Source organism: Mesocricetus auratus, unplaced genomic scaffold (genome assembly GCF_017639785.1).
Source record: "Mesocricetus auratus isolate SY011 unplaced genomic scaffold, BCM_Maur_2.0 Super-Scaffold_15014, whole genome shotgun sequence".
In the NCBI taxonomy this organism is placed as follows: Eukaryota; Metazoa; Chordata; class Mammalia; order Rodentia; family Cricetidae; genus Mesocricetus; species Mesocricetus auratus.
Window position 1 is genome coordinate 53,642,480 of NW_024429186.1, and position 25,680 is coordinate 53,668,159.

The 25,680-nt window shown below is 36.7% G+C and overlaps 1 long non-coding RNA gene across 1 annotated transcript in view; it reads left to right on the top strand.

The window, feature by feature from the left end:
* Positions 1 to 4,014: 4,014 nt before the first annotated feature.
* Positions 4,015 to 25,680, top strand: part of LOC121139485 — a 42,707-nt gene continuing 21,041 nt past the window's right edge. The window contains exons 1-2 of the long non-coding RNA XR_005876438.1: positions 4,015 to 4,081; positions 7,235 to 7,377. This is a non-coding gene — a long non-coding RNA (uncharacterized LOC121139485). The remainder of the gene's footprint in view (positions 4,082 to 7,234; positions 7,378 to 25,680) is intronic.

A 25,680-nucleotide genomic window follows, 5' to 3' on the forward strand; every position in this document is an offset into this window, starting at 1 on the left:
TGATAATTGCACAGACACTCAAGAATTTTACCTTTAAAACACTGAAATACACAGCAAACTACTTCATTCATTGGTTAAAATAGTATTTCCCATTAATACACAATATATAATATCCATATTAAGAATATTTGGAAGAAAGGGGATTAGATAAATAGTATGAATGCAAAACATGAGATGAAAGTTTTTATTAATTTGTCTTGATGTTCTGAGGCAGTCTCTCAGTAGTACTGTAACTCAGTGTTGCCTTGAACTAATGTCAATCATCTTACCACAGCTACCAAAGTCTCATCCTCTCACATGCTTGATTAGGCATGAGACAATATACGCAAGTCCGAGATCATGGTCTTGTATCAGTAGTCTTTATTTGTTCTATTTTTAATGTTAACTATTATTCTGTAACCTCATTCTTGTATTTTATCATTGTTCAAAATTTAGAAATGATACATTAGTATATGTGATGATATTTAATTTAAATACCTATTTTAAAATAATGTTTGTATAATATTTCAAACAATACTGCTTATTAATCTGTAATAATTTGTGTTCCTTTATATGCATGTATAGTTTGTTATGAATACAAATTTGTTTTAACATATTCAATAATTTTTATAATAGAAAACATAGAATGCTGACTTAGTTGAATATACACCATGTCACATTGATTAATAAATGAAGGGTAGGAAAGGAAGAAGATAGATGTTTATTTTATTTAAATATTTTTGTTTTCTTATTTATTCTTTAATTTTTCTTATCTTAAAGAGAAGTATTTTTGTGCAATATATCCTAAACATGGTTTCCCTCCCCCTACTTGACTTAGTTCCTCCTCACTTTATCTCCATCTGGATCCACACACTTTCTATCTCTCCTTAGAAAAAAACACAGGCATCTGGGGAATAATAATATCCAATACAATGAAATAAATAAAAAACAAATTGGGATATGACAATACAATCAAGCAAGAAAAAGAACCAAAATAAATCACAAGAAACTCATTTAGTCACAAAAGTCAAAAGATACATGCATTTGAATCTGTCAGGTCCTGTGTGTGAGAGCATCATAGATACTTGTGTCAAGGCTCCAAAATATGGCAATATGTGGTAAATCATTAGTCCATTCAAGCAAGCCATTAGGTATTAAATGTGAAGATAATATCTAAAGTGAAGTAGAGAGTACATAATGTTGGAAATGTCAGGTATGTAAGCCAAGAAAAGCTGGAGTAGACCTCACCCATGAGAGAAATTATTAGTACTTTATTCAACAGAGCTCATGGAGATAATTGCTCAAGCACTTTGAAGCTCAAAGATTCCATCATGACCCTAATGTAGTTTACATGGCGCTACACACTTGGTGTTTTGACATGCTGATTTTTTTGTTCCCACAAGAATTGTCAGTGAGAGAAAACCTTGATTCTCAGAAAGTATTGGAATTTCCAATTTTACTGTACTTTATTTCTTCATAGGTGTCTGTGTTAGCATGAGTTTATGAATAACATGTGACCAGGTGAACACAGAGACTATAGCAGTACTTTAGGCCCCCTGACACTGGAGTTAGTGATGGTTGTGAGCTACCAGACACATACAGGAACACAACAGTAACTTACCTTAAACATTGTTAGAATTCTTAAAATTATAGAAAAATTTGAATTGAGACTGAATGCATTTTGCATTATTGCATATCTATTAGCTTTGGTAATAATTGTTGGAAAGTTATAGCTTAAAAGTGATATGAGTGGGCTTAAAACTAACATGCATTATCAAATTTACGGATCAGGAATAAGTAAAGAGATAAGTCTCTGAATTCATGTGTGAGGTATTGAATTCCATGAATTAGGAGGAGACCCATTCTAAGTGTTTGTGGCACCATGAAAAGCAAGTGATCTGAGGACTAGTACTCTCTCTTCATGCTGACTACTGATGCAGTGTGACCCTTGTTTCTGCTTCTGTGCCTCCCTTATTAGAAGGTACTGCAACCTCAAAAGATGAGTCAAAACAACTCTTTTTATATGGACATGCTTTGATTGTATGTTATATCATAACAATGAATAAAGTTGCTAACAATAATAATTATCTATTTATTAATTCCTAAGTTAATGTTCTATTTTTGATATTGTTAGCAGTGCCACATAAAACATGACTGTTGTATTTGGTATGCTGATTAATCCATTTGAAATATATACTCAGAACTATGATAGATGGTTGAGATTTCTTTGATTTTTTTGTTTAGTTTCTGTGTTGATTTTATGATATACCCTTGTGGTTCTCCATAATGACCTAAGTGAATTACATTTGCATTAGTAGAGCACAAGGGATTACTTTTCCCCACATGTCTTTATCAATGTTTGTCATTTTCTTTTGTAGTAGCAATTGTAACTATGGAATATGATATTTCATTATAGTTTGATAAGTATTTTCACAATATCAATAATATTTACCTTTAAGTGTTTTAAATGACAAAAATACCCAAAGCTCCTTTATCCTCAAAAATTGCTAAGTTGGGCACTTTAGAGATATATCAGTCTTTAAGAGCTTCACTGGTCTTGTAGAGGACCTGGCTGCAGTTCTCAGTACCCACAAAATGTCATATTACCACATGTAACTGTATGGGTGCCCAGAATATGTACATCAAAGCAGGTCAAGAGATTCATGTACATTAAAATATCTAAACATAAGTTTAAGAACAACTATTACCAAATGCAATCACAGAGTCAGCTCTTGAAGCAAACTTTAATACTGATTTAAACTGAGAGAGAGAGAGCCTGGATTATTTGAAAGGACTCCTCATAATATTTATGCAGTCTATATCAGTACTTGGTAAAGTAGCTGCAATAGGTTTGTGATAATGAGAACTAGGACTGAATTTTAACAGATTGAATAGGTCTAATGTGGGGTATATGATTCCAAACTTCCTAGATTTCCCAGGGGGTGGTGATACAGCACACTTTGAGTTCATTTGCCTACATTGGGAACAACTCATTTCAGTAATGAATTTGTAGCAAGGTAAGAATACCTAACTATGTAGAATACATTTGCTTCTATTAAAAAATAAACAAGTAATAAATATATAAATAAAAGAAAAAGCTTGGGTTCTTAATAGTACCATGATCATACATAATTTTTAGTTTTGAGAAATTCATTTAACTCTTTAGAAAATGTAAATGATGTCTGTCTGGTATTCCCTGGGGAGGAAGAATTTAATATGCATAACTGTAATCTTTTTATTTCCTGGTTATCTGAACTTGAGAAAACACAGACACACAGACACAATCAATACATTGCAAACCCTCTGGTAAATAGGTTCCTTGTAAAAATAGAAACTATAGTGATGAGAATAGCCCTTATTTTACAATTACTCTCACAGGTGTAATTCATAGATATTGATGTTAAGTAAACCTCTATCATCTAGGTAATTTGCAATATAAACTAGACTTTATCTGTCATACATAATTTTCTCCTTAACTAAATTTCGTTCTTTTATGTAAGTTATCAGGAATGTCATAAGAGCCCATGCTTATTACCCTGAGTCATTAATGTTACAGGAAAGACTCAAAGAAACATATCTTGCCATATCCCTTCCTTTGCACACCATAGCTGATATTAATTACATAATTTCACAAACAATTCTAATACATGCATAAGACACATGTTATGAATTTTTTAGAGTAAGCAACTCTATGTTTATATAATTCAGATTCAACATTCCAGCTCATTGTTTATTTACTAGCAAAACATCTCATTTAACCCAGGATTAAAGAGCGACATATAGCCCAATAAATAATAGGGGTAGGATTTTGTGCTAAAGTAGTTAATAAACATATGAAATGATACTCATTATAAGTAGTGACATAATTTTTATCCATCTGATAACTATAATTCCAATGATAGAATGTAAGTGTTGGCAGAAATTTCAAGTTGGAAACACTGATGGATTGCATAATGTATATGAACACTTTTTGAAAACTTTTTATTATTAGATAAAGAAAATAAGAAAGCATTTCTATATAACTCATCAGTTCTACTTTCAGGTATATTTCCTGGGGGAAGGAGAGTGGCAATCAAATAAGCACTACAAAATACTCAAACAGGTAAAATCAATATAATCTGCAATATATATCAGTTCCATTTAAGTTTTATTCATGATACTCAAACTGTTTAAAGAAAACAAATGTCCACACGCTTAACAACTAATATAATAATTAATAAACAACTAACATTGTGGATTGTCCTGTTTCCCCTTAAATGTATGTTAAAACTTTCAGCTAAAGTACTCATGAATGAAACTTCATTTCAAAATAGGAAGTTTTCAAACATGGTTAAGTAATTATGAGGCTATTAAGGAGTGGGAAAGAACTGAGCATCATTTGAAGATAGAAAAACTCAGAACAAAATCAAGTGATCTCCAGCAGAGAGGAGGTGGAAATACTTCTGGGCCAAGGAAGCAATAGGGCCAGTAATATTACTGGAAGCTAGGAAAAAGCAAAGGCTCCACCCAAAATTTTAGAGGGATTATGGCCTTCAATACATATTTCTAGCTCTCATAAATGTGAGACAATACATTTTTATTTGTAAGCGAACCATCACACATATCCCTAGGAAGCTAATACAAAGTACAAAGGAATGAATTCAATCACAAAAAGGCATAAGGGGAAATAATATCACAAAAAGCAAAATGGGGAAATTAAAAAAAGATAAATTCTGTATAATTTCACTGATACGATTTTTTCCACTATACAAATCCACATAAATAGATGTAAACATAGTTGCTTGCAGCTGGAGAATAGGAATGTGAAATTATTTGGTAAGAATTTATGAAAGATTCCTTATTGGAATGATGAAAATATTCAATAATCAGGCAATGATGATGGTTGTACAACTGCAAAAATCTAGGGCTTAAGAAAATTTACACTTTCAGAGGGGCTATTGTTGTACATGAATCAAATCTCAACTTTAAAAAAGTATTGGAACAGATGTGTTATTACGATTGTGCAAGATGAACGTTCCAATCCTCCAGATGTGCTGTGATCACCAAGTTTGCTCAATTCGTCAAGAGAGAAGTAGACTCCAGTACAAGCCTCTAGGTGAGAAAACTACCATTATTGCTTGTGGACTTGTCTATTCAAGAGGAGGAAAAAGTTCAACTGAAAGAGGAGGAAAACCCGGTCCCAGGAGACTGACTTCTAACAACCAGGATAGCCACAGAGGGCGTGATCTCTGAGGATACTAGTGTTCCAACACCAAAACACACGGAACACCTTTGAAGTCCTTGGTCTGCACTCTTAGAGAAGCCCTGCCACTTCAGTGGACTCAGCAGTGCAAGCTGTGAAAAACGGAGGACTTCTGTCTGTCACCTGTGCGGACATGGCAGTGATGATTGGAAACAGAGACAAGAAATACTATAGCAAAGATGGTTTATGGCCGTCAAGAGCCGAGACTGACACCAGATATCCCTAAGGATCATATTTCCACAGTCTGGCCCTTCGAAATAGAGGTGTTTGTGAATTATTTTCACAGGCCAAGCCAAAATCCAGGCTTCTGCCAGAAAGCAGGTGATGCTGAGTCAGAGAGTGTGTTGTGGAGAATTCCACCTGATGGGTATTGGAAATGCTTCAGGAGACCCTGGTGACCAGAAGAAATTCTCTGTGGCCCATGATGCTTTTATGCCCCTTGAGTATAAGGACTATGGAAGTGACAACCATTTTGTTAGTTCCCTATGGGCAGAGGCAGAGTCCAGGGTGGCCATAAGTCTCCCAAAGAGTTCTAGTAACTGGGGAACAAGTGCCTGAGAATATAGCATACATTTTCATCAAGCTACACCTCCAGAGACAGATATAGAGAAAGGAGGGAGTGAGGGAGGGAGTGAAGGGGAGGGAGGGAATGAGGGCGGGAGGGAGAGAGGGAGGGAGGGAGGAAGAAAGGGAAGGAGGGAGGGAGGGAGGGAGGGAGGGAGGGAGGGAGGGAGGGAGGGAGGGAGGGAGGAAGGGAAGGAGGGAGAGAGAGCGTGCAGCATGCAGTATGTTTCCAGACTGATGATCTGGATCCATTGCATCTGCTTGGAGGTGTGTCCTGGAGGCAGTAACCCTTTCACATGTCCAAGCAGATGCAATGGATCCAGATGTGTGTCACTGGAGCCAGCATTGAGACTTTAAAGACTATCTACGCTTCCTGCTTGCATTTTAAGATGTCAGTTCTGGGCTCTCTACTCCAGCTGGCATCCTTCCCTCTTGCCATCCTTCCAAGCTATGACTGTGATGGACTTTTATCCCTCTGGAATCATAAACCCAAATACATCTCCCTTCTTTCTATAAGTTGCTTTAGTCATAGTAGTTTGTCCAGCAATAGAAAAAGAACTAATAAACTTGCCTATGCTTGTAAGATTGGATGGTGCACATTTCCTTCCATGAATTCCTGGGTGAAGGAAGACCAGGCTGAAAGCTAAGTTCTTATCTGAGATAATGTCAACCTCTGTTCTTACTGGCAAAGAGTGAAACACTTAAAGGCCAACACTGAATCCAGCTGGGTTGTAGTCCTTGTGCCCAAACAAGGTAAAAGGCAACAAATAGCCACCAGCAGGAGAGGTTGAGCTTGCTGCAGAAAAAGCAGAAGTCAGACTGAGTTCCAGGCTCAGTGTGCAGTACTCAAGATAGTCCCTCATGGATAGTTGAAGAAGGGCACATGCCAGCAAGGCAATCAATGCTTCTCCTCCCACAGCCCTGAGGAAGCCAGGGTCTTTGCCATGACTCCCTCCCAAACTGTTCAGAAATCCACAACTGGATCTCCCTCAGAGGAATCCAGAGGAAATCAATGACCATGTTTGGACTGAGGTAATTAACAGACATCACCCCAAAACAAAACAAAAAATGACAGGGAGGCAGGTCATATGCTGTCTGGTATTGTAAATAAAGCACTCATTTTTGTTTTTATCCTACAGGTCTTTTATTTATTAGGGGAATTTCACAATATCACATCTCATGTTACAGTCCAGGAAAATATCTTTCAAAAATCTATACTGCTTATCACTCTTATCAATGTTTATACTGAGCTGAGGTTTAATCAAAGGAAAGTGCTTCTTTTCTAACTTTCTTACAGGAACTGTGTGAATACTGATAAATTTTTATCTTAGTTCCTGTCAAAACTAAAATGCTCTCTCATGTGTAAATAAAACTGCATCTGACATAATGAATTTTGAGTTGTTTGCTTGGTTGGTTAATTTTATTTTGTATTGTTTTTCTTCCTTCTAGGTAAAAGTCCCTGAAGCCACCTCTCCATGCTTAATTAAAATCAGGCTTTCTTGGCTGGGGGAATGGCTTGGCAGTTAAGGATGATTATTGCTATTACAGACGACCCAACTTCAGTTCCCATGTTGGGCCACTCACAACTGCCTGTAAGTCAAACTCCAAGGGATCTGGCATGCCCTTCTCTTCTCTGTAGGCATCTGCAAACATGTGGCTTTCACTAACGAATATAGAAATAAATTGCATTTAATTTTTAAAATTGAAAAAGTAAAATATTTGTTTTACTGCCCCTCTTCTAAAATGTGCCAGCCTTCTCTTGTGTTTCAGTGGGATATTAGTAATGACACAGATCCTGTCTTCCCACACTCCACCTTAGATTTCCGGAGAAAGACTGGGATTCTCTTGTAACAAAATTGCAAGATTTTATTTCTGAAATCAGTTTTTTTAAGTTTTTTTAATTGTAGTATTTATTTCATTCAAAGCTTTCCTCATTACCAACGAGATGAAGCTGCCTAGCTGTGGCTCCAGGTTGTAGCCCAGAAGCTTTATTCTAATTAAATGAAAGACCTGCCACTGGTGGGATTAATGCTTATATGTAGATTACAGTCATTGAACTCATGAAACAAACATTAAAATATTAATCTACCACATTGGAGTTCAAGAAAAAGAAAATTCTCTACCTCAAAAAATGGTTAATTTTATAATAAATATACATTTTTGAAGAACTCTCATATCAGATTGATGAAAACTTAAGGGGAAATATGACCATAGAAATTTGGGGGGTGGTATTAACTATGAACTGAAAGTGTTTCAAAGCCTCTACTGTGACCCTCAGTTCTCTGTTTCGGTATTTAGCTACAGATCCTCCAGTTGGTTAAGCATGTATATTTGAATTTCCTTACAGTTCCTCATGAAACCAAAAATATTACATTTTTTTCATTTATATCCCATCATTTTTAGGTTAATCCTTCTTAAACAGGGACATATTCTAATTAATACAATTCGTTTCACCTAATTGTAGAGTAAGCTCAGACGCATACATGCAGGTATGCGCATATGTGCACACTTCGGCACAAATGTGAACATACACAAACACATACACATGCACACACACTTAGAGCTAGTAGAGGTCTTCCAGGTTAGGTAAACCTCTTAACTGCTATTTTTCCCTTGTTACCAAAGATGGAATACTATGCATTATAAGTTAATCATTCCAAAGAAGATACTTTAAACTGAATCTCCTTAACCTGATGACATCCAACTCCCTTCTTCTGAATATCATAACAAACACCTATTTCCTTTTGTAAACAATTTTGATAATGTACAAGTAAAGGTGCTTAAATCATTAATCTGACACATTGAAAACTCTTTCATTCACTTATTAGGAAAATTCAGTATTGTATCTTAAATTTTATCTATACATGATATTTTAAGGTTATATAGGAGAGTGGTCCTTAGTCATTGTTGGTACTTTACCTGGAAAGATAACAAAAAGTGATGTCTGAGCTGATTGAAAACTTACTAAGTTAAAAACTCTTGAGATAGAACACATTTTGTAACTGTTTGGGTACTTTTTATTTTTAAAAAAATCAGCCTTTTATGGTAGGTACCTTCATGATTTATACAAAACTTTTTTGTGGTTCTCCTTCTCATTATTTCCTTTCCCATAACTCAGTGCAACACATGTACTTAAATTGTTCTTCCTTTACCCCAAACTCTTTTGCGTTCATGCCCTGTCATGTGTGTCTTTGAAAGCAATATTTGCATCAGGATAGATGAGACAAAAACCTAAGTATTTTAAAAACAATTAATTAAAACCAGCTAAACTGAACAAAAACTAAACAAACAAAAAACATGAATTGGAGAGAGGGAACTGGAAGTGATATGTAAAATGAGAATGCTTCAAATTTAAATAAAAATATATATATAAAAGAAAAGTAGACAGACAAGCAATCAAAGATGCAATAGAAAAAAAACATGAATTGTTAAAAGGTACAATTCGGAGTAGGGGAGAGAAACAGAGAGGGACCTGGAGTTGACATGTGAAGCAACCTTGTTTCTAATTTAAATTTAAATAATTTAGAAATAAAAACTATATATATATAAAAGAAACAAGGTACAATTCTGAAAGGATAATGTGTAGAGAGAGGAAGCATGTCAAATAGGGCACAAAAGGATTAGGGAATGAGTTTTAAGATCAACTGGTTAATTGATGTGAAACTTGTACTCAGGAAGACTTAAAGTCAGGTATTAGACACTGTTGAGTTTTACATTACATTGTGAATGTATTTAATGCCACTGAATTGTACATTACAATTATCACAGTATTATATGAATAGTATTTTATAAAAATTATGAAAACTACAATTGCATTACAGTGTATTTCAATTTTGAAATTATACCTTTTTAATTTATTTATTTAATTTAGAAACAATCTTATTTTACATATCAATTCAAGTTCCCTCTCCCTCCCATCTTCACCTGCCTCCCACCGACACCCCGTTCCCACTGCCCATACACTTCCCAGGGAGGGTGAGGCCTTCCATGTGTGATCATCAAAGTCTGTCATGTATCTTTTATAGTAACATAAATTTTGTAATCAAGAATCCAACAAGCATTTAGAACACATATACAAGAATTAATTATCTGTGTGGATTAGGAGAATAGATATTGCTCACATTTTAATAATTCCTAAAATCATGTACTTCTCAATAAAATATAAGTCAAAATTCAAGAAAATCATTTTGTAGATGCTGAGTATAATTTTAAAAGACATATGAAAATGCAAAATAGTAAGTAAAGCAACCCAAAACAGACTGAGAGGATATTTGGAATACTTGTCAAATTTCAAGATTGTGTGGGAACCACAGATAGCTTTGGAAAAGAAGACACTCCAAGCAGTGAAGCAGAATGGAGAACACAGAAATAGGCATCCACAAATAGAAGCAACTGATCTCTGAGAAAGAAGTGAAGCAAAATCAATGAAGAAAGAATAGTTCTTCCAGAAAGTAGTGTCAGCAGTACAGGGTATCTATTTGCAAACAAATGAAACTAGACATAAGGTTTCATAATGCACACAGACAAAAAATTAGTTCCCAAGGGATAATGGAGATGAATGCAAATTTTAAAGTGTAGAAATTTTGGAAGACATTATGGATTGAAATATCTAATGTTGGTTTACAGATGGAATTAATACACCATATCCACGGCATCATCTGCAAAAGGAAAAATATTAAATATAACTTATAAAATTATTAGTAATTAGCATTAAAATCACTGTTAAAGGAATGCAGAATGGTACACATATAAACAGGAAAATATTTTCAAAACTGAAAGAAAATTAAAATTAAACAATGGAAAAACATAATTTGAAAACGAAAGAGTACCTCACAAGAATTTCAATGGAAAACAAATTTATGTAGTTATACTCAATAATGTTCTCATTAATAAAAACAATTTCTGAGAACAATATTATACACCAATTATTTATTAGAACCAATACTTGTTTCACAATAGAAATAATAAGTCAGTGACAATATTTACAGCCCTTCATATTTAGTATGATCATTCATCATTTTTTCATCAATGAACACATGTAGTTGTTTCTCAATACATATACAATTATGTCAATGAAAAATATATAAAATGAGTGCTAGTAGAAGTGTTGTTCATAAGCCCTGAAAACACAATCAAGGTTTAATAATTAATAGTGATAGGGCACTGTGCAACGTATTCACATTGTTAGGGCTATGTTTCAGTCTCAATACTACAAATGTAACAAAATGTAAAGCAACCACAATTTCTGTCATAGACTAATGAATTATCTGATGGCTGTATTCAGAAGGAGAGAACACTATTGAAGAAAAAACATACAAAATCATCAATTCATAAAAATAAGGATCAATGTCCAGTGTGTATTGTTCAGTGAAGGAAAATCATCAGAACACATAGTATAAAGTGACATTCCGATAAAGGATATATTGTAGTGATAGTAAACAGTATCCATTGCCTGTAATTCTCTGGTGACTCCACTCATTGTCATCACAGAGTCTTCATTTAGTAACTGATGGAAACAGATGCAGAGATCCACAGCCAAGCACTGTGCGTTCAGTTGAAGAGAGAGAGAAGGGGGGTCAAGATCATCACAGGGAAAAACCACAGAGAGAGCTTGTGGGAGCTTGTGGGAGTTCACATACTTGCACAGATAGCTAAGGAGTTGGCATGGTACTCAGTTAGGCCCTCTGCATGTGGGTGCGATTGTGTAGCTTGGTCTTTTGTGGGGCCCCTCACAATGGGACCAGGATCTGTCCATGATGTATGAGCTGCCTCTTTGGAACCTATTCCTTAGGGTGGAATGCCTTGCCCAGCCTTGGTACAAGGGAAGGACCTTGGTCCTGCCTCACCTTGGTATACCATGCTTTGTTGACTCCCATGGGAGAGCTTACCCCTTCTGAATGGAGAGGAGAGTGGAGTGGATGGGAGCAGTAAAAGGAAGTGGGGAGAGGGAATGGGAGGAGAGGAAGGAGGGAAAACTGTGGCTGTCATGCAAAATAAATAAATAAATAAAATAAATAAATACCAAAACCAAAAAAGTTTAGAAAAGCACAGACAGTGAAAAGGGTGAACATAAGGAAGTTTTTAGGTTGATGGTACTTTTCTGATATTGTAGTGATAAATATACAATATTATGCATTTACAAAACTTATTATACTTTCTATACCTAATATTGAGTGTTAATATTGGTCATGTATATGAGTACCTCTAGGAAATGCTAAGACGATTCCACAAGTGAGCATATTCATAAAGACATATAACCATATCATAAAGACAGACTAGGACTTCTTTTTAAAAATTTGGAGAATGGATATTGATCGAGTTAAATCACTTTGCAACAAAGAGGACTCTGTCACTCTAAAAAGAATCCTCATATATACTGCACTCTAGCTGATTAAACAATCTTCCTATAGGTATTCAGGGACTGAATAATTCCATGATATGGCATTGTAGTTTGGTATAAAACTTTGAACTCATTTTACACTTAGGTAGGTATAGATGTTAAAATAAAGGGTTACTTATATATACTGAGACTTGTTTCTATTACATCGACTTAGAGTATCCATGTAACACATTCCAATATTCAGAAAACCAAATACATGATTGTAAGCTTTTTTTTTTGAGGTCTTAGTCTATTGCAATTTTTATTTATTTATTTATTTATTTGTCAGTTTAAATTTAGATAAGATACAAGGTTGCTTCACAAATCAGTTCCAGGTCCCTCTCCCTTTACCTCCCCTCCTCCTGTGCCCCACCCAACCCCCCCCTCATTATCCCCTTATTTCCCCAGGGAGGGTGAGGCCCTCCATGGGGGTGTCCATAGTCTGTCATTTCATATAGGGCAGGGCCTAGACCCTTCCCCAAGAGTTCAGGGTGAGAGTGCACCTCACATTGTTGGATGGTAGTCCAAAGTCCGTGTGTATACTCGGGATGGGTACTGATCTGCTGCCCAAGGCTCAATAGATTACCTAGGCCTCCTAACTGACGCTCACATTCAGGGGGTCTTGATCAGTCCCATTCTGGATTCCCAGGCTGATGCCTGGGATTCAAGAGTTAACCTGTGTCATATCAGCTGTTTCTGGGGGTTAAACCAGCCCAGTCTTAATCCCTTTGGTCATCAGTCCTCCCTCTCTGTTACTGGCTTTCTTGAGTTCAGCTCAGTACTTAACCAAGGGAGTCTGCCTCTTCTTCGATCAGCCACTAAATGAAGTTTCTGTTTCCCAGACTCTCTGGCCATGGGATTGTAGGCTGGCACTCCCCAGATCTATGTCTAAAATCCATATATACATGCCATGTTTCTCTTTTAGTGGCTGGGTTACCTCACTCAGGATGGTATCTTCTAGTGTCATCCATTTGCCTGCGAATCTCAGAATTCCATTGTTTTTTTCTGCTGAATAGTACTCCATTGTGTAAATGAACCACATTTTCTCTATCCACTATTTGGTTGAGGGACATCTAGGTTGCTTCCAAGTTCTGGCTATTACAAATAATGCTGCTATGAACATAGTGGAACAGACATCTTTGTTGTATGAATGGGCATCTTTTGGATATATGCCTAAGAGTGGAGTTGCTGGGTCTTGTGGTAGGTTTATTCCCATTTATCTGAGGAATCTCCATACTGATTTCCAAAGTGGCTGAACCAGTTGGCACTCCCACCAGCAATGGAGGAGTGTCCCCCTTTCACCACATCCTGTCCAGCATAAATTGTCGTTGGTGTTTTTGATTTTAGCCATTCTGACAGGAGTGAGATGGTATCCCAGAGTTGTTCTGATTTGCATTTCCCGGATGGCTAAGGATGTTGAGCACTTTCTCAAGTGCCTCTCAGCCATTTTAGACTCGTCTATTGAAAACTCTCGATTTAGTTCTGCAGCCACTTTTTAATTGGGTCCTTTGATGTTTTGGAGACTTGCTTCTTGAGTTCTTTGTAAATTTTGGAGATCAACCCTCTGTAAGATGTTGGATTAGTGAATATTTTTTCCCATTGTGTGGGCTGCCTTTTTGTCTTGCTGACTGTGTCCTTTGCCTTACAGAAGCTTCTCAGTTTCAGGAGGTCCAATTTATTAATTGTTCATCTCACTGTCTGTTCTAATGGTGTTATGTTCAGGAAGCAGACTCCTGTACGAATTTGTTCAAGGGTACCGCCCACTTTCTCTTCTAAGAGATTCAGTGTGGCTGGATTTATGTTGAGGTCTTTGATCCATTTGGACTTAAGTTTTGTGCATGGCGATAAACATGGATCGATCCTCATTCTTCTACATGCTAGCCTCCAGTTATTCCAGCACCATTTGTTGAAGATGCTTTCTTTATTCCATTGTATATTTTTAGCTTCTTTGTCAAAGATCACGTGTTCATACGTGTGTGGGTTAATATCTGGGTTTTCAATTCGACTCCATTGGTCTAACTGTCTATTTTTGTGCCAATACCAAGCTGTTTTCAGGACTATAGCTCTATAATAGAGCTTGAGGTCAGGGATGGTGATGCCTGTGGATTTTGCCTTGTTGAACAGGGTTGTTTTGGCTATCCTGGGTCTTTTGGTTTTTCATACAAAATTGATTATTGTTCTTTTAAGGTCTGTGAAGAATTGTGCTGGGATTTTAATGGGGATTGCATTGAATCTGTAGATTGCTTTTGGCAGGATTGCCATTTTTACTACATTGATCCTACCTATCCAGGAGCATGTGAGATCTTTCCATTTTCTGAGGACTTCTTTAATTTCTTTCTTTAAAGATTAAAGTTCTTGTGATACAGGTCTTTCACTTGTTTGGTTAGCGTTACCCCAAGGTATTTTATGTTGTTTTGGGCAGTTGTAAAGGGTGATGTTTCTCTGATTTCTTTTTCAGCCCTTTATAATCTGTATATAGTAGGGCTACTGATTTTCTTGAGTTGATTTTCTAGCCTGCCACTTTGCTGAAGTTGTTAATCAGCTGTAAGAGTTCCCTGGTAGAGTTCTTTGGGTCATTGATGTAAACTATCATATCATCTGCAAAAAGTGAAAGTTTGACTTCTTCCTTCCCAATTTGTATCCCCTTGATCCCCCTTTGTTGTCGTATGGCAACAGCTAGAACTTCAAGTACCATGTTGAACAGGTATGGGGAGAGTGGACAGCCTTGTTTTGTTCCTGATTTTAGAGGAATTGCGTTGAGTTTCTGTCCATTTAGTTTGATGTTGGCTATTGGTTTACTGTATATAGCTTTTATTATTTTTAAGTATGTCCCTGTTATCCCAGATGTCTTCTTTATCATGAAGGGGTGTTGGATTTTGTCAAAAGCTTTTTCAGCTTCTAGTGAGATGATCATGTGATTTTTGTTTTTCAGCTTGTTTATATGGTGGATTACGTTGAAGGATTTTCGTATGTTGAACCATCCCTTCATCCCTGGCATGAATCCTACTTGATCGTGGTGAATGATTGTTTTGATGTGTTCTTGGATCCGATTTGCCAGTATTTTATTGAGTATTTTTGCATCAATGTTCATGAGGGATATTGGTCTGAAGTTCTCTTTCTTAGTTGTATCTTTGTGTGGCTTGGGGATCAAGGTTATTGAAGCCTCATAGAAAGAGTTTGGCAAAGACCCTTCTACTTCTATTGTGTGGAATACTTTGAGAAGAGTTGGTATAAGCTGTTCTTTGAATTTCTGGTTGAATTCTGCACTGAGGCCATCTGGACCTGGACTTTTTTTGGTTGGGAGACTTTTGATGACTGCTTCTATTTCCATAGGGGTTATAGGTCTATTTAAATTGCTTATCTGTTCTTGGTATAGTTTTGGCAAGTGATAGCTATCCAGGAAATCGTCCAATTCCTTTTAAATTTTCAAATTTTGTGGAGTACAGGTTTTCAAAGTATGACCTAATGATTCCCTGGATTTCCTCAGAGTCTGTTGTTATGTACCCCTTTTCATTTCTGGTTTTGTTAATTTGCATGTTCACTCTCTGCTGTTTGGTAAGCTTGGACAAAGGTTTGTCTATGTCCTTGATTTTCTCAAAGAACCAACTCTTCGTTGCATTGATTCTTTGTGTTGTTTTCCTAGTTTCTACTTTATTGATTTCAGCCCTCAATTTGATTATTTCCTGGCGTCTACTCCTCCTGGCGGAGTTTGCCTCTCTGTGTTCTAGAGCTTTCAGCTGTGCTGTTAATTATCTAGTATAACTATTCTCCAGTTTCTTTATGTGGACACTTAGTGCTATGAACTTCCCCCGTAGCACTGCATTCAAAGTATCCCATAGGTTGGGGTATGTTGTGTCTTCATTCTCTTTGAATTCTAGGAAGTATTTAATTTCCTTTTTTATTTCCTCTTTGACCCAAGGATGGTGCAGTTGAGCATTATTGAATTTCCATGAGTTTGTAGGTTTTCTGCAATTTGTGTTGTTGTTGAATTCTAATTTTAAAGCATGGTGCTCTGATAAGATGCATGGAGTTTATTCCAATTTTTTTGTAGCTGCTGAGGTTTGATATGTTGCCAAGTATGTGGTCGATTTTTGAGAAGGTTCCATGTGGTGCTGAGAAGTAGGTATATTTTTTTTTATGTGGATGAAATGTTCTATAGATGTCTGTTAATCCCAGTTGGGTCATTACTTCTATTAGACCCTTTGCTTCTTTGTTGAGTTTCTGTCTGGTATTCCTGTCTAGTGGTGAGAGTGGTGAGTTGAAATCTCCCACTATAACTGTGTGGGGCTTTAGATGATATTTAATTTCTAATAATGTTTCTTTTACAAATGTGGATGCCTTTGTATTTGGGGTATAGATGTTCATGATAGACACTTCATCTTGGTGGATTTCACCTGTGATGAGTATGTAATGACACCCTTCATCTCTTTTGATTGATTTTATTTTAAAGTCTAGTTTGTTAGATATTAGGATTGCTACCCCTGCTTGTTTCTTGGGTCCATTTGATTGAAATATTTTTCCCAACCTTTAACTCTCAGGTAATGTCTGTCTTTGAGGGTGAGGGTGTTTCTTATATGCAGCAGAAGGAAGGGTTCTGTCTTCGAATCCATTCTGCTAGTCTGTGTCTTCTTATGGGTGAGTTAAGGCCATTAATTTTGAGGTATATAAATGACCATTGATTGCTCATCCTTCTTCGCTTTTGCAGTGGTTGTTTTTGGTGGAATTATGTGTGGAATTTCACCCCTTTGTTCTTTTGGCTGTTGGTAGAGAGGGATTCTCTAATGCCTATGTTTTTCTGGTTGTAATTAGCTTCCTTGGGTTGGAGTTTTCCTTCCAAAATTTTCTGTACGGCTGGATTAGTGGATACGTATTGCTTGAATCTAGTTTTGTCATGGAATATGTTGTTTTCTCCGTCTTTAGTGATTGAGAGCTTTGCCAGGTATAGTAGTCTGGGCTGGCATCCATGGCCTCTTAGTGTAGGTAGAATATCTATCCAGGACCTTCTGGCTGTCAGAGTTTCCATGGAAGAGTCAGGTGTAATTCTGATAGGTCTACATTTATATGTTACTTGACCTTTTTCCTTAGCTGCTCTTAATATTCTTTCTTTATTCTGCATGTTTGGGGCCTTGATTATTATGTGGCAAGGGGATTTTTTTTTTGTGGTCCACTCTATTTGATGTTCTGTAGGCTTCTTGTACCTTCATTGGCATGTCTTTCTTAAGGTTGGGAAAGTTTTCTTCTATGATTTTGTTGAATATGTCTTCTGCCCCTTTGAGGTGGATTTCTTCTCCTTCTTCTGTACCTATTATTCTTAGGTTTGGCCTTTTCATGGTGATCCTTATTTCCTGGATGTTTTGTGTTAAGAATTTGTTGGACTTAAGGTTTTCTTTGGTTGATGAATCCATTTCTCCTAGTGTATCTTCAACACTTGAGATTCTCTCTTCCATCTCTCCTATTCTGTTGGTAATGCTTGTATCGGTAGTACCTGACTGTTTGCCCAGCTTTTCTATTTTCTGCCTTTCTTCAGATTGTGGTTTTTTTATTGTCTCTATTTCAGTTTTCAACCCTTGCAGTGTTTGCATTGCTTCTTGCAATTTTCAGTTTATCTTTTCGTCCATTTGTTGCCTTTTATGATTTTTTGGTTTGTACTTTCTTCCATTTCTTGCAGTTTTTGGTTTGCTTTTTTTTCCCATTTCTTGCATTTTTGCTTTGTTTCTTCTTCCATTTCCTGCCTTTTTTGGTATGTTTCTTCTTCCAATTCTTGCATTTTTGCATTGTTTTTTCTTCCATTTCTTGCATTTTTTGGTTTGTTTCTTCTTCTATTTCCTGCCTTTTTTGGTTTGTTTCTTCTTCCAATTCTTGCATTTTTTGGTTTGTTTTTTCTTCCATTTCTTGCATTTTTTGGTTTGTTTTTTCTTCCATTTCTTTGAGGGATTTTCCTATATCCTCTTTTAGGGCCTCTATCATTTTCATGAAAGTGCTTTTAAGGTCGTTCTCTTCTGCTTCATTCGCATTGGAATGTTGGGGTCTTGCTGGTGTGGAGTCTCTAGAATCTGGCGGTGTCATATTTGTTTTTCTGTTGCTGAGTTTGTTTTTGTATTATCTCTTTCCCATCTCTTCTTCTAGTGGGTGCAGAAAGAGCCCCTTACTGGTCTGGGGACCAGAGTTCCCTTTTGGTGGGTGCTAGCAAGTCCAATAATCTGGTGGTTCTTCTATTCCTTGTCCTCTTTCTGTTCTCGTGGGTGGAGAAGTAGAACAGGAATCTGGGGTGCTTAGCCTCCTACCTGGACCCTATGCTGAGTCCTGTTGTACCTGATCCCGAACAGCTACTCCCCTGGTCTCCCTGGCTTCTCTGGTTTCCTGGTCTCATTGGTGGGAGAGAAGATCTGGAGTCTGGGGTGCTTGGCTCCCATCGGGAATGGAAGCTCTGTGCATTTCCCAGGCCATCCGCAGGCACTGGAACACAGGCCAGGAAGCTGGCCTGTTTACCTGAGGCTGCTGCAGGAACAGCTGCTTCCCTGGACTCCCAGCCTCCTCTGGTTTCCAGGTCTCATTGTTGGGAGAGAAGATCTGGAGTCTGGGGTGCTTGGCTCCCGTCGGGATTGGAAACTCTGTGCAGTTCCCAGGCTAACCGCAGGCACTGGAACACAGGCCGGGAAGCTGGCCTGTTTACCTGATGCTGCCCCTGATGCTGCCACAGGAACAGCTGCTTCCCTGGACTCCCTGCCTCCTCTCGATTATAAGCTTGTAATGCAAATTATCTATCAGAACCACAAACTATACAATAATTTTGGATTATTTCAGGGTATGGCATTCCTGGCCATGATTAATTTCAATCATAAATTCATTGGAATTTGAATCCTAGAGAACACAGCTCTGGGTGCTCCCTTCTTAGTTTTTCTAAAGAGGTTTAACAAGAAGAAAGATCACTCAGAATGAAGATTAGTACCTTATTATGGGTATGGTATTGGATTGAATATATAAAAAGAAGAAAGCAAGTTGAGTACCACTAAAATTTGCTCAATGCTTTTTTATTTACTTTAGATGAAATGAGACCAGGTGCCACATACCATGCTACAAGTTACCTTTGCCATGTTGGGTTATTCATAAAATTGTAGATAACAAAATCCCTTTCTTAAGTCATTTTGCCTGGGTTCATTATTTCTTTTTATAAATTTCATTTAAATTAGAAACATTTTTTGCATATCAATCCCAGTTCCTTCTCCCTCCCACCCACCCATGTCCCATACCGACACTCTATCCTATCTCCCAACTTATTTCTTTTTCTTTCCTTGGTAAGTGTTCAGTCACAGCAATGTAAATGTGACTAACACAAGCCTAGAATGTCTTATAGTGCCCAAAAGCAAACTATTGTTGAGACAATGATGCAGTTTCTTAGAACAAAATCAATAAAAATTTTTATTCAGAGAAATTTCAATGACAGAATCAGTGAATAGAGTGTGAAGTTATATCCAAAAGTAACCCCAAGTCTATAACAGCACACAAACTTTTGGTAAATGCATAATTTGAATGAAGTAAACATATGTAGAAAAATTCTGAATGACTTCATAGGCAATCTATCCTCAAGGGAATGCAGACAAAGAAATGGTGCTTCTTACTAGAATACAGAATAGAAAAATGGTGTAACTTGAGATAATTTCCATGCAGAAATCTGTCAGGTATGTTTCATCAAGATGATCCAAGTAAATATAGTTTGTACACCTGATGTGCTTCAAGGTGATACATGCATTATTTCTAGTATATTCATTTTCCTCAATTAATATCCCCATCCTGAGAATGATAGAAATATCTAAACAATTCCAAATAAGAGCATTCTACATACATAGCTTCATTTCTTCTCAAAATGTAAATAAAGATTAAAAAACCATACAGGATGAAGATTAAACAAATTCTAAAGGTTTTGGGGAACCTTATAAAAGAAATAGCACACATAGTAATTAAAAGAAAAAGAAACTTAAGGAAAACTCTTGCATTCAATTTTGTTTTACAGTTTTTGACCAACTTATGATTTGTATGTTGTGTACAGTAACTAGATGTGAGTTTTATATTAACTGTCTGATTACTCTTGTGGTTTGTCTATAAATTACATAACATTCAGTCACATAAATTTTATGATTGTTCAATTACTAGGATTGCAAGAAGTAGTAACTACTCAGAAGATCCTCTCATGTTACTACACTAGGCAACTCATTATTTGTATGTGAAGTCTGGTGAACATACATGGTGAGGGATGGGGGGGAGAGGGACCTGTGAAATAAGTGGGGGAGAAGTGGAAGAGAGAGTAGGACATGGAGGAACAGGAAGGTCGACTGGAGGGGTAGGATAGGGGGAAGAGGGAATCATAGGTTAGAAGACAGATCAGGCACCATTGTGACCTCTAGTGATCTAAAGGGATGACACCAATTGGCAAGCTAAGCAATAGTGTAGAGACCACCTCGAATGACCATTCCTGATAGTGAACTTGATGTTCCTAACCATCCTGCAGCCTTCATCCAGTGACTGATGGAAGCAGAGGCAAACACCCACAGTTAAATACTGAACAGAACCCAAGGAACCCAGTGACAGAGAGAGAGTAGCGAAGAGCAAATTGGCAAAGAATGGGCTGGCAAAACCAGCAGAGACAGCTGATCTGAACAGGGGAGAGCTCTTGGACCCGAGATCGACAGCTGGGAGGCCAGCATAGGACCAATCCAGACCCCCTGAATGTGAGAGTCAATGAGGAGGCCTGGGCTACCTATGGGGTCCTGAACAGTGGATCAGTGTTTAACCCTGGAATACTAACAGACATCGTGCGTCCATAACACAAAGAGGGTTGCTCTCTCTGCCTAGACTCTCAGGGAAGTGCCTGGACCCTACCCTGAATGAAATGATAGACTCTAGATAACCCCTATGCAGAAGGAATTTGCAATAGGGTGGGAGGATGGGGGGGATAGGGGGGTGCGGGAGGAGGGGAGGGAGAGGGAACTGGGATTGACATGTAAAACAAGCTGTTTAAAATTAAAATTAAAAATTATATGTATTAAAAAAACAAGAAACAAGTACTAAATACACATTTTAATAAATACTATTATTAAAGTCAAAAGACATTGGCAATAATTGGAATTATGTCTATGAAAATAGTTTTCAATTTACTTTGCTTCACTAATTTAAAAAACAGAAGAAAGAAATATCAATAATCTGCAGAAAAACACATTACATTTTTTTCTAAGAGGAAGTCATAAAGCTATGTATCTAGTATTTGTAGGGCTATGCAACAGATTTTATGAGGCTATCTTCCTAGTTAATATTTTTAAATGCCAGTTAGATGAGTCAATCATCTCATTAACAATTAGGAACAAGATATGTGAATACTTTCAATTGCTCATTCTAATAATGTATGTTTTGAGTATAAATGAAGTATTCAGAATTAAAAATTATGACAAGGTGTAAAACTTATGACTTTCCATAATGCACTGACCTGTGAATCGTGCTTGGTAGAATCATTCTTTTAGTTTTCTGTTGTTGGTTTTATTTCAATCAAACAAGTATGTGAGGAATGGAGAGGTATTAGCAAAAAATTGTCGTTAGGTCTAATAATATTATTATATTATTTGGTAGATTAGTGCTCTCTAGGAATATATCTTCATCATTTTAAATATTTTTTTATTTTTCCAGACAGGGTTTCTCTGTGGTTTTAGAGGCTGTCCTGGGACTAGCTCTTATAGACCAGGCTGGTCTCGAACCCACAACGATCTGCCTCCCAAAGTGCTGGGATTAAAGGCATGCACCACCACTGCCTGGGCACTTTAAATATTTTTTAAACTGTTTATGTTTATGATAAACCAAAGCTAAGAATCATACGATTAGTAGCTCTGGTCTAGGGAAAATAAGTTCTGCATTTTTTTGCAAGCTCTAGTCAACAATGCTCCCATTTTATTCCTCTTTTCATAGGCATGTCACTATTGCAAAATGTTCAATAACTGATGGCAGATGAGAATGTCTGTTACAATATAACAAGTTCACCTACCTTGCCTAGTCTCTCTTTGTAGAATGTTCTATTTAAGGCTTGGCCTCATTATCACAGCTTTGATCATCTATGTGTGGTCAGGACTCCTCCTTAATTCATATGACTTTAACAATAAGTTCACTAAGAAACACAACAAATTCATCTATATTTAGGATATGCTAATTGTCTCTGCTGCAAATTTACATAGCAGAAAAATTTAGAATTCCTAACTAATTTCTCTAAGAAAGCCATGGTCTTAGTATTATATATTTGTAACAACTTATTAAATCCTCATGGGATATGTAGCCCCATCAATAATTCTTACATTTTGAATCTTTTTAATGAACTTTATGGTTTTAAATTTACATGTCCATAAACACTGTCTCTGAAGCTTTGTTTTATTTCTACCATTGCAAAGATCTGCAAATTTATATCTCAAGCCAATCTACTCCCATGCTGAAACCTATAGACCTCAACAATGAGATAACTCCACTCAAAGAGAAATGTGTCCAAAGCCAGCATACCTATTAGCAATCAAATAAATCCTTTAGCTTCAAATTCATTATTTCCTTTATCTTTATCTCATTAAATTATGTTGCTATTTTCTTCTTCAAACAAAAAATTTCAATATTATTGGCAATATGTTTCAATTTTTTGTTATACTTTCTCCATTAAGTGACTGTCAACTACAAATCATTTAGCCAACTCCTTTGCACCAAATTCTCTCCAACCCACTTCTTCTGCCCTGGTTCACATCAACAACTCTTCTTTCCTTCACTATTTTAACACTCTTTTAATTCATCTCACTTCATCATTTATACCGCAATCAAACTGGCCCTAGCAACTTAGTGTCATTTAACTATAAGCGATAATTTATTAAGTATTACAGTCATCCCCTTTACATCTCCCCATTTTAGACCTAACTTGAGTCAAATCAGGATAATTACCCATGTCTGTTCAGTAATTATTGGACTAACTAAAAACTCATTCTTCAAATGTCATCATTGTTTCTATTACACCTAACAGCTCATTTAATTCCTCCATGTTAGGGTAGACGTTTTTCTTATGTATTTCCAGGTTTCTTCAAAGCTCTTTGTTTTAATTAGCTATAAAATAAACATTTTTTACAACCTTTAACATTAAACATCACTTTCCTTAAAAAATTTTATTGGAGTATTTAAAGTATTGAGCTCTTATTTGTCAAACTGATATAATACATTGAACAGTTCTAAATATACACACATTTGACCAGATTTATTTACACAAACACACAAACACAAACAGATGTGTGCATATATATATATATATATATCATACACACACACACACACACACACACACACACACATATATTTATCTGCTTCCAAACACCTGACATAATTATTCACATATAAAAAGCACTGTTGGAGGAGAGATCTGGCACTAGTGAGATTCTTCACAGATCTACAGGAATGATACCAACTGGCATTAAGGCTACCTTAAATGCCCTACCATGATGGTGAGAATGATGACTGCCATATATGCCATCCTAGAACTCTCATCCAATGGCTGATGGAGACAGAGACAGACACCCACAGCTTTGAGCCAGATTGAACCCCTGGAACCCACTTGCAAAGAGAAGTAATGACCAAGGGAATCAGGATCACGATGGCGAGGCCCACAGGGGCAGCTGACCTAAACAAGAGGCATCTCATGGAGCCCAGACTGATGATTGGGGGACCAGCATGGGACTGATCCAGACATCCTCCCACCCAACCTGGGTGACAGAGAGGAGGCCTTGGCAATCTGTAGGACCTTAGAGAATGGAGCAGTATTTATTCCTGGCATACAGAGGGACTCTGGGAGCCCATGCCACGTGGAGGGATGCTCTCTCATCCTGGACACAAGGGGAAGACCCTGGGCCATTCCAGGGATGATGTGATGGAATCTGAAAATCCCTCATGGAGGCCCTTGCCCTCCCTAGGGATTGGAGGGGAGATGGAGTGGGGGTGAGGAATTGGGAGGTTTGGGGAGTGGAGGAGGAGGGGAGAGACAGGGAACTGAAAGTGACATGCATAAAATGTTAAGTAAAAAATATGGGAAAAAAGAAAATATTAGACACACACACAAAGCACTGTTGTATTAAGATTAAACAATATTAATTCACTGCATTTGATCATTAATCCTGATAATCAGATTTTCCTTTTGTATTGCATATTTGTAAGTGAAATGATAATACATTATAAAGTTTATCTTCTAAATCATCTTTTTAAACAGATAATAATGGGAAATTTGGATCTACTGTATGTAGTTGTCATATGCTATTGCTAATTGTGGTCTGTATTCTGCTTGTTTAGTTATAAGTTTTCTTGTTATTAGTAGATTGACTAAGCTCCATTGAAAGATCATACATCCAAAAGTATGTCAGCATAGATGTTACTTAGTGAGTTTAAAAAATATAAATGCAAACACAAAGTTGGATAGGTAGGGAAGATAAATGGACCTTGAGAACAAAGATTCCAGCACTATTCTTCAGTGGGATTCATAAAATAATGAATTAAAAGTTTAAATTATTTATGTTGAGTTACTACTGAGAAAATGTATTTTAAAATGTACACCTGAATATATTGAAATGAAACAGAATAAATTCCCAGTATGTAAAGATGTTTTCCTCTTTGTAGTTTTTTCCATACATCTGGTCATTTATAGACTATTTTATGACGTTATTTTCTTATAGAGTGCATTAAAAAGATTTTAAAACACAGTATGGTGAAGAATCTTCTATGGACACAGGAAATGTAATCAAATTTCTAAGCACAAATAGGTTGATTATAAGAAATGTATGTCAATATCATTCATTGAGTTTTTAATCATAAAATAAAGCCACAGAGGATGGAAGGTATCCATGAACAGGAAATACATAAATGACTTGGAAAATTGAAGGCAGGTGACATGAAAGGACAAAGTAAGTGGAGAGATGCTGTAAGAGCTGTCAAAATTCTGACCTAGACAAGATTGCACTTTCTCTAACCAGGAGTAGTGACCCCAGTAGAGAAAACTGAGAGTCAGTAAGTTCCAGTTTGATTACGAAAAGCAAAAGTAACTCTAACGATATAGAAGCTCAGCATTTTACAGTAGAGATTTCAACTTGATGCTGTAAGACCATTATTATTGTCAATTGACAAAAAATAGAGTTCACAGCAGTTGGTATTCTGGAAGACTAAGAAAGTAGAGAAAATAGGAAAAGTTATGAGGATAAATACTATTTCTAGAGGAAGAAGGAGAGCATTGAGTTTTTATCTTGTGACATCATAAAACTTTCACGTTTGGCTTGCAGGTTGATTGGGTAGCAGATGTCTTAATATCCTTAGTGCAGCCTGAAAGCCAGATGTTACTCACCATCTGGAAGAGATGTGTTCAGACGCTGCCACGGGACATGTAGAAAATCAAGCATTATAAACCAAATGCAAATGTATTAATAAATGTTCTCTATGGCTAAGGAAATTATTCTTCATTATGAATATGGCAGTT